Below are 10,319 nucleotides of genomic sequence, written 5' to 3' on the forward strand. Positions count from 1 at the left end.
TTGGGGGGGGGGGGGGCACAAAATGATTTGCTTGCTTGAAAAAATCTGACTCAATTTAAAATTGGCTCAATATACGATACATGTAGAATTAATAATTTTCATGGTTCATTAAGAGTTTTTACTCAAAGACATTGTAAAATTACTTGGGTCATTCTCAAAGAACAATAATAATTACACAACATCTCCTACCTTGACGGATGGCTTTTTCATATTTTTAGAGTTTCTCTTCTTCTCTATCATCTCATAACCTTAGCTCCTAAACCCGTGTTTATTCACTTGCGCCCCGTTTATTGTTATTGAGAGGTTAAAGTGTGAAAATGGTTCTTCTTATATAGTGATACATAGTCATTGCAAGAAGCTACAATTCTAATGGGAAGTATAGATGGAAGTTCAAATGTGAATATGGATCGAGCAGAAGAAACTAAAATCTTAGCCAATGAAGCCTCTAAGGCGATTATATTTTCTCAAGCTATTGATTTATACAACCAGGCTATTAATTTAAATGGGTACATCGTGTATTGGGCAAATCGTGCATTTGCACACACCAAGCTTGTGGAGTATGGCAGTGAGGTGCAAGATACTTCAAAATTATTGAAATAGACCTTAAATATTTGAAGAGTTATTATAGGTGAAGGGCAGCATATCTAGTCATGGGGAAGTTTAAGGAGGATTTGAAAGATTTTCTGTAGGGATGCCACTAGAAAGCTGAAATAGTATGAAAAAGGATACCAAAAGATAGGACTTGAAGAGGCTATTGCTGTAAAAGATTCTCAAAGACACCTTGTTGCAGATTTAATAGATTATCATAGTATAGAAGTGGAGCCACAATATAATTGTGCAAGAATCATGGGTGAAGTGGTAACTCTAGTTTTTATAAAGAAAATGTTGGATGATTTAGAATAAAAAATATTTAAACAAAAGGTACGCATATCAGATCATCTTATAAGCCAAAGAGACGTTGCGAGCCATGCCTTCTCTTGTGGACATTACTATTTCAAATGGTAATCATTTTACAGTTTGCCGTGATGTTCATGGGCTGCTCTATGATTTGTTGAGTATATTTAAGCTGAATGGACTTCTTTAGAAAAGAATCCTTACCTTTTTAATGTAGACTTTATGGATCGAGGATCCTTCTCTGTTGAAGTTATTCTGATACTATTTGCATTCAAGTTCATGATTTCATCAACCATGCATCTTGCTTGAGGAAATTATGAAAGCAAGAACATGAATAGTATATGTCTTTGAAGGCTAAGTCAAGTATAAGCTAAGTGAGGCATTTGTTGAGCTTTTCACACAAGTGTGTTGTTGTTAACCTTTGGCTCATTTGATAAACGACAAGGTGCTCGTGGTTCATGGTGGGCTATTTAGTGTTGATGGTGTCAAGCTTTCTGATATTCGTGCAATTGATCGCTTTTGTGAGCCTCTGAGGAAGGTTTGATGTGTGAAATACACATGCAAGGACAATGAACGAAATGCAATTATGAATGTATTATGTCGGCATACCGATCAGAAGGCAAATGTAGTATGCATAGGCAAATGCAAACAAATCATGCAAGTGCAAAATTCAAAATACATTATGTATAAGCTTTAATCAATGTGTTAAATTCGTTATGCAAATACAATTAAAAAAATGTTTTGCATGTGCACTTATTTTTATGTCAAGCTCGTAAATGCGTGATCTGAGAATGCTTCACAGATTCATTAAAAGTGTTCAAACATCTCGACAATAGCTCTGATCTATTGGCTAAAAGACATTTCACATGCGCTCCAATCTTTATGCCAAACTCCTAAATACGAGATCTGAGAATGCTTTGCGGATTCGTTAACAATGTTCAAAGACCTCGACAATACTCCCATTCTATTTGCTAAATATGTTTCGTATGTGCTCCGATCTTTATGTTAAGCCCTTAAATGCGATATTTGAGAATGCTTCGTGGACTTGCTAAAAGTGCTCAAACACTTTGACAATAGATGTGTTAACAAGAAACTTAATAAGTGAGAGCTATTTAATTTTCAAAATGTCCTGAAAATTCTGGAGTAATCTATTCAAAATCTAAACTCAAATCCTATTAAAAATTTAAAATCTTAAAATGAATTTCGTTACTAAAAACTTTAAACCAAAATATATCCACCCTTTGCGATGATTTGGCGAGGATGATGAATTAATGCATAACTTGAGTTCACAAAGAGCATATGTCTTGTTGAATGTATTACTACAATTCATTCTTGATTGATTTCTCATCAGCAAGGACGTGACAAGTGCCCTCTGACTAGGTTGTTTTATCATAAAATGACACCACTATATTATGGTCATGATCAAAGCTCTCATGTTCCGTAATGGTTAAAAGCCGCTTGAGTGATGAATTGTAGGATGCACTCGATAAGAATTAAGCCTTCTATTAGCTAAGTGACTTAAATTCACCACCTTAGACATACATCCACCCAAAGTTTAGAAGGTATTTTTGGATGAAGCAACCCATGGCTGCCGACAAGGTTGCTTCTATCAAGTTGGGTCGACTACCTCCTCTGACTATGTAAACCAAGGATTATGATAGCCTTGGATGACGAAACCATGGGATCTTGATCGGGCACATCATCATTCACCCATCACTCTCTTTAAGTATATGGTGATAAATTTCAAGTCATAAACTCCAAAATTCAAAACCAATTCAAATCCGAAAGTTATTGTTATTATACGTTAGATACTTATTGCGACTTATTTAACGACTAGTTTTAATTGAAAGTTTTCTCCGTTATTGGGAGGAGTAATTAACCATAGGAGTTTGCGTTTATGGGAAACTAAAACTCAGATCATAAAGTCATCGTAAAATGAGGGCGAAATCTTTGGGTATTGTCTTATCTAAAACCTAATATGATGTCTTCTGAAAATTTAAACCGGAATCTAAAATCATTAAAACTCTCCCATCTACAAAAGAAGGTGCGAAGTGGTCGGGGCACGAATTTTCGGAGCCTACAGAGACCAAAATCATCATTAAATATATGAATAAATTTGAAGAATTGTTATTGCTTTATGGGCTCATTAATTTCCTTAACCCACTATCTTGGTTTATTTTTGGTTGAGAGACAATTGCATTTGAATATGAAAAAAAGTTGTTTTGTTACTCCATCTTTGACTTTTAAGGATTTGTTGTGTTTGGAGATGAGTTGCTTATTGATTCTGTTCTCGTCAAATTGATTAATGATTTACCACGTTCTTCTAATAGAAATGATATTCGAAGTTTTAATGATTCTTCTATGTGAAAATAGAAGATTTATTAAAAGGTTTAGTATTATCATAACTTCATTTACTAATTTTTTGAATGGAGAAATATGTAAGCTTATTGATTGTGCTTTTATTGAGATAAAAAAAAAGACTTCCAAATGCACTTGTTTTTAAATTGTCTAATTGTAATGAAGTATTTGATGTTTCTTGTGATGTCTTTTGTTGGCATTGAAGGAGTGTTAATTTAGGAAGGATATCCGATTCTATTGTTTAGTTAAACATTGAACAAAGCTAGGTAGAAAAATTCATAATATGATATGGTGTTTTTCATTATTAATGGCATTATACTATTTAATAATGCCATGACTTGTATGAGGATATTAATAAATGCTAGTAAGTAGGATTAAGTTAAGTGTTGCAAAGATGAAGATGCTTAGGTGGATGAGTGGCTTTACCCTTAGAGTTTGGATATGAAATGAGCATATACGTGAAAATGTTGGAGTAGCTCCAGTGGAAGATAAGATTAGAGTGAGTCGCCTTAGATGGTTTGGTCACATTAAATGGAGGCCTTCCGATGACCCGGTTAGGAAAATTGAGGTATTAGATATAACTTATGTTAAGAAAGGTAAAGTTAGACCTAAAAAAACTTGGTTAGAAAATATTAGAAATGATCTTTTTTTATTAGATTTAAATGAGAATTTGACTTTTAACAGGACACAATGATGAAAAAAGACTCATGTAGCCGACCCCACGTAGTGGGACAAAGGCTTGATGTTGTTGTTGTTGTAGTAGTAAGTAGCATTATTTCAAGCTTTTTGTTGATGTGAATAGGAGGTTGGTGGAGTTTAAATTTGATGATAAAGTTATGGTGCATATGTATCAAGGAAGGCCTCCATAAGGAACCTTTAAGAAATTAAATGCGAGAAATGTGTATCCATTTAAAATTTTTGCAATGTGTTGGAGCTTACACCTACAAATTGATAATTTTAGGAAACTCTTGTATTAATACTGTTTTTATTGTGTTTGATTTGACCTCATTTCCTAAGCCTGCTATCCATTCATTGGATTCTTTTCTCTTTTCAACTCTGCTTTCTGAGTCGATATCCACTCTTTCACCATATAATGCTATACAACTTATTTTTGAGATTATTCTGGATAATGAGATTATGTCCTTTATTGATGTTGGATTTCAGATGTATCTTTTTCGTTGGAGTGACAGATCTGCTTGTACTAATTCGTTGATTAGTTTGCTCGAGGCACATAATTTATATTTTGATGGGCACCAAATAATGTCTTAATAAACTGTATTTGTTTTCATTAGTTGGCTTGTTTTATTTATAAAGTTGCTTGCGACATGCCTATGATGTTGTCCTTAGTTAGGCATTTGTTTTCATTTTCTAAGATTAAGTTGATTTATATGATTTGACATGATCTTGGATTAATTTTTGATGTGGGTATTCCCAATTTTAACATTTTTATTGCCTTGAATTATCAATATTTGTAATCAGCTGTGTCATGATGATTTTCCAACATATGTTGCTATTCTTTATGGGACATATGTTGCTATTCTTATGGGGTTGTGCTTGTGATGTAAGCAAGCCACACCTCCATTTTTGTATTTGGGCTGATTTGGGCTTATTTGGGGGCGGATGGCTGCTGTCTGCTTGGTGGCTATTTGGTTTCTATGGCTTTCCTGATTTTCTGGCCTTGGTTGTTCGTTCCCCTGGCCTTGGCTGTTGGTTCCTGTTGCTGTCCCTTGGCTTTCCTGATTCCCTGGCTTGGTTGTTCGATTCCTGTTGCTGTCCCTTGGCTTTCCCGATTCCTTGGCTGTTTTGGGCGGCTGTTTTGGGTGTCTTTTGAGCTTCTTTCCCCTATTTAAATGTGATGTTTGCCGCTGTTTAAGAAGAATGGAATGGTGAAGAATATTTGGAACAAAACCTGAGGGTTTTTATAGCTCGCGAGCTATAGTTTTCTATCTCTTTCTCTCTTATACTTCGTCTTGGACTTCTAATCTCTTTCTTCTTGTTACCACTCAATTTGCAACCTTCTTCTCAAAACTTTTGCAATTTGAAAGTGTAGTTGATTTGGTGTGCCAAGTTTAGTATTTATCTATGAAAAGTGTCTTTAAGTTGTAATTTTAGCTTTTTTTATATTTATGTTATAAGATATGAAGATTTGTCTTTGCAATCCTATATTTTTGGTTGCATCAGTTTGTGGTTGGTTCCACTATTAATTGGTTATTTATGTGGGACTTGTGGCTTTTCATGTGGGTTTGAAATTATTATTATTATTTTACTCATTATTAAATAGTAAATGTTGGCTGAAGGCGGATGAAGGCGGATGAAGGCGGTGATATGTGGCCAAGTTGGTGGTATTCTTGTACTCATTTGTTAGTATATTTCATGTGGAATATTGGTGAGTTGTTGTGTCTCAGTTTTTTGTGGATGAAAAACCTTTGGATATGACTGGGTTATCGGCATTAACCATTTTCATGCAAGTTTAGATTTGAATATTGGGGATAACTATAACCAAATTGATCTGCTCTTGTGCCAATTATATTTGTCAACCTAGGAATGAGTGATCCATAAATAGCTGTTCTAAGATGTATAATCTGACAATTTGATTGTATATTATTTCAACTCAAGGTTTAAAATTGCGTATTCGGGTATTGAGGCGTTTTTCGTTCGTGAGGCGAGGCGTAAGCCTCAAGGCGATTTGAGGCGTAAGCCTCAAAATCAAAAAATTGCGTAAACATAAAATAATAAATTTTGTATATACTAATGAGTAAATAATATATAAAACATAAAAATGCACCAGATAAATAACAATGACATTAACACATCACATAAGAAGTTAGGAACTCACTAGTCATTAGCATTATCATCACTCATCAGTCATCACTAAGGGGGTCTTCATTTGAATCATCATTATGATGAGCTGCTCTCTCCTCTTCCCCCTCTCCTATAGAGTCCAATATCTCCCAATCAGCTTCTTCTTCCTCATTATTAGTTATCTTCCTCTTCCCTAAATAGTAAATATTTTTGAACAATATCATAATGAATAATAGTGTAATACATTAATAAAAGTTTAAGAAAAGAAAACTATATTATTTATATACCTTTTTTGATTTGTTCTTGAGTTTTGGTGGATGTGGATGCTTTAAGACCATCAAAGAAATCAACATTTAAATCTTCATCTTGTAATTCAGACGGCATCACTTCAACTTCATCATCTACAAACCACTCATTATCAGATGCCACATCATCGCAAAGTAAAGGATCTTCATCATCCATTAATCCTTTTTTCTTCAAATTTTCATCTCTGAGTCTTCTATTGTACATAATGTACACCAGTGAGTTCATCCTCAATGTCGACAAGTGATTTCTCCTCTTTGTATGCACTTGGTTGTAGGTACTCCAATTCCTTTCACAGCCAGATGAAGAGCATGTCAAGCCCAAAACTTTCACAGCAAAACGCTGTAATTCTGGAGTCCCATCACCAAATTGAATCCACCACTCAACTGGAGATCGTTTGGCAATTGTATCTTTTACTTGTTGTAATCCAAAAAAATCTTCTTTGTTCCTAAAAGGTACTAATTGCAAGTCAGCATTTGATCTTTCAGTTGCATCACTTATTAGACGATCCATGCAATGATATAATCCCAACTTTATTTCAGGGTTTGTAGATTTGTTCTCTGCATATTGATACTGAGGGTTTAGGTAGTAGCCAGCGGCATGCAAGTGTCGGTGAAGCTGTAGTTCCCACCTATCATCAATAATATTCCAAATTTCCCTAAAGCTTCCCTCACTGCCTCCTAAGTTGGAGGCAATCATCTCTTTGGCTTCATCCATAGCATTGTAGATGAAACCCATTGCAGGCTTCTTCTCAGCATCCACCATCCTTAAAACATGAACCAAAGGTCTAGTGGTTGTAATGGCATATAAGACACTTTGCCAAAATCTGTCATTTAAAACAATCTTTCTAATCTCTTTTCCCTCAGCCTTCTTCGCCCAAGCACAACTCAACCACTGTGTAGATGTGAACATAGCCTCTAAAGGTTGTCTGGCATCCAGCATGCTCTCTAAGGTCAAGTATGCGGTGGCAAATCTTGTTGCGGCTGGCCTTAGAATTTCTTTCTTCGAAAACTTTCTCATAAGAGCTAGAATCCAAGAGTGGTTGTAAATAAACTTGGTTATTTTTTTGGCTTTAGTGAGTGCATTTTTATGTTGAGGTAGATCCCCAAGCTTCTCAAGAATCAGATCTATGCAATGTGCAGCACATGGAGTCCAATACAAATGTTTCCTCTTCTCCATAAGTTTATTACCTGCAGCCTTATAAGAACTTGCATTATCTGTCACAATTTGTACAACCAAATGTTCTCCAATCTCTTCAACAATGCTATCTAATAATCTAAATATGAACTCAGCATCTTTGACCTGGTCAGATGCTTCAATTGACCTTAAAAACACAGTACCATAAGGATTATTAATGAGGATGTTGATCAGACTTCTATGTTTGATATCAGACCACCCATCTGACATAATTGTTACTCCTGTTTGGGCCCAAGTCTTCTTAATTTCTTCAATGCTTTTATCAGTGCTTTCCAACTCCTTCAAAATCCATGTTCTTAAATCATACATGGTTGGAGGTTTGAACCCTCTCCCAAATGCTCCAACTGAACGAATCATGTTGTAATAAGCAGGTGATGTTGCAACATTAAATGAAATTGCATTTTCGTAGAAGAATCTGCCTATATCCTTACACACTCTCTCCGCGCCTCTCTTGCATTTTCTGGGGCCATCTTCTGTGTAGTAGAAGGCCTATCCTCTGATGTGTCAACCATATAATGATCCATAGGCCCTCTAGCACCCCTAGATGAAATGGGCTTCATAGAAGAAGATGAATCCCTGACGCTGCGCTCACTCCCGTAGTAAGATCCAGCATCAACTCTATCCTCAAATTGCTTCTGTGCAAGATGTTTTGATGTGATAGACTTATTCATGTATGACTTTATCTCTTCCCTTACAGCATCAGGAACTTTGGAGCATGGAGCAACATTCTTGTGAGAGCCTGAAAGGTGTTCCTTCATCCTAGTCACACCACCTTTCACAACTTTATCACAGTAATTGCATTTCAGATAGACATATGTTTTATCACTTCCTCCTACATCCACCTGAGTGCTATATTTCCATGCTGGATCTTTTCTATGACCTGATGCAGCCTTATCCTTATTTTTGACCATCCTGATTGAGAGAAATTTTAGGAAGCAAACGAGTTCTTACTAATCTTTTATATGACCTGATGCAGGTCGGAGGAGACAGCAGCCTCGGAGGCTCGGACAGAAGCGTACGCTGGTCGGACGGAGAAGACAGCAACCCAACTCGCAGTCTCGCAGTAGAAGAAACCTCCAAGCAAATAAGTTTAGGGTTTAATATGCGGGCTGGATGTGTTCAGTATTATATAATGTCGAGCCGTCGATAAAGCAGAACACTGCGTACTCTATGCGTATTTATGCGTATTTTGTGCGTACACCCTACGTGCACATTGCGTGTTTTGGAGCAGATGTAATTTAATGTATGATTTTGTATTAGTAGTTAATAAAACATGATTTTCTAGGTATTGTTTGAGTACTGGGAGTGTTAATTATTTTATTGTGCGTACATTATGCGTATCTTATGCGTTATATATTGGTAAACTATGCGTTCACCATACGTTTTTTGTGCGTGGTCTCTGCGTCAACATTGCGTATTTTTAATGAAAGATAAAGTCAAAGAGAAAAAAGAACATTTAATGTACATCTTTAAATACAAAAAAAAGAACATTTAATGACTATGTACAATATAAAAAATATAAGAACAAATTAAAAGAACATTTATAACAAATACAATTTTACAAGAGACCCTAATGTACATCTTCAACAAGACAACAACATCAACTTTCCTACAGGAATTATGATTGATGTCTTGTCCAATATAAATCACCTTGACAACCAAGCCTTCCCTCCATCACTGCGATACTTATCCTCCTCCCATGTTCCTGATGCCAATAACTTGTTAACAGAAACCTGGTCAGGTTAGAGAGGTTTAAGTTTACAAGTTATTGGCATCAATTTCATGGGAGGAGGATAAATATCGTAGTAATGAATGGAAAGCTTGGTTGTCAAAGATTATTTATATTGGACAACAGAAGGTAAGATTTTTTACAAGAGAAGCTTGCTTTGACACTTTGCCATAAGGCAAACGTTCCCGCATTATATAGTGAAAAATTTAATGTTGAGCAATAGTAAGTAATAAATTGTAAATAAAGGCTCATAAAAATTCAACCTACCCTATTATCCTCTCAACCATATTTGCCACCCGTCAGTCCACAGCTAACGAAAATTATTATTCATGTCACGGCCCCTCAGTCCATACTCCATACTAAATGTAAGTAATCAAAAATATTTAATAGAATGTGTGCGTGTTTTATGCGTACTAAATGCGTAATTTATGCGTTTGTTGTGCGTGCCTTAAGCGTATGTTATGCGTATTTTATGCGTTCGTTGTGCGTACTATGTAAAAAACATTTCAAAATCATTTATAAAATTATTATTTTTTGCTTTAAAACAAATAAGAAATTCAAACACTAATCTTTGAACGAAATTGCCAAACACAAACTTCCAAACAAACATCATATTCCTTATTCCTCTTCCCTAAATACAATCCAACAAGAGCCATAAACCATTTGTACTTGTTCAAGTATCATGTTCAAGATTAGAAAATGAAATCATACAAATCTAACAAGAGCCATAAACATCATATATTCATATTCCTTATTTCTTCATCATTTTAATGTAAGTAACTTACAAACAAAGATATATATTAATTAAAATATTTAATAGAATTTTATGAATAAAATTTACTGCTTATGTGTGCGTGTATCATGCGTCCGTTATGCGTACGGTATGCGTTCGTAATGCGTATTTTACGAGTTCATTATGCGTATTTTATGCGTTCGTTGTGCGTTCTATGTTTAATATGTAAATTTTTCGTTGTGCGTTCTAGTAAGTAATAAATGCTCATAAAAAATCAATCTACCCTATTATCCTCCCAACCAT

At 35.2% G+C, this 10,319-nt stretch overlaps 1 protein-coding gene and 1 pseudogene across 2 annotated transcripts in view; both read left to right on the top strand.

The window, feature by feature from the left end:
- Positions 1-10,319, top strand: part of LOC110094689 (mediator of RNA polymerase II transcription subunit 16) — a 71,479-nt gene that overhangs the window by 15,954 nt on the left and 45,206 nt on the right. The window lies entirely within an intron of this gene.
- On the top strand, positions 23-3,734 carry LOC114579242 (annotated as a pseudogene).

Source organism: Dendrobium catenatum, unplaced genomic scaffold (genome assembly GCF_001605985.2).
Source record: "Dendrobium catenatum unplaced genomic scaffold, ASM160598v2 fragScaff_scaffold_243, whole genome shotgun sequence".
Lineage (NCBI taxonomy): Eukaryota > Viridiplantae > Streptophyta > Magnoliopsida > Asparagales > Orchidaceae > Dendrobium > Dendrobium catenatum.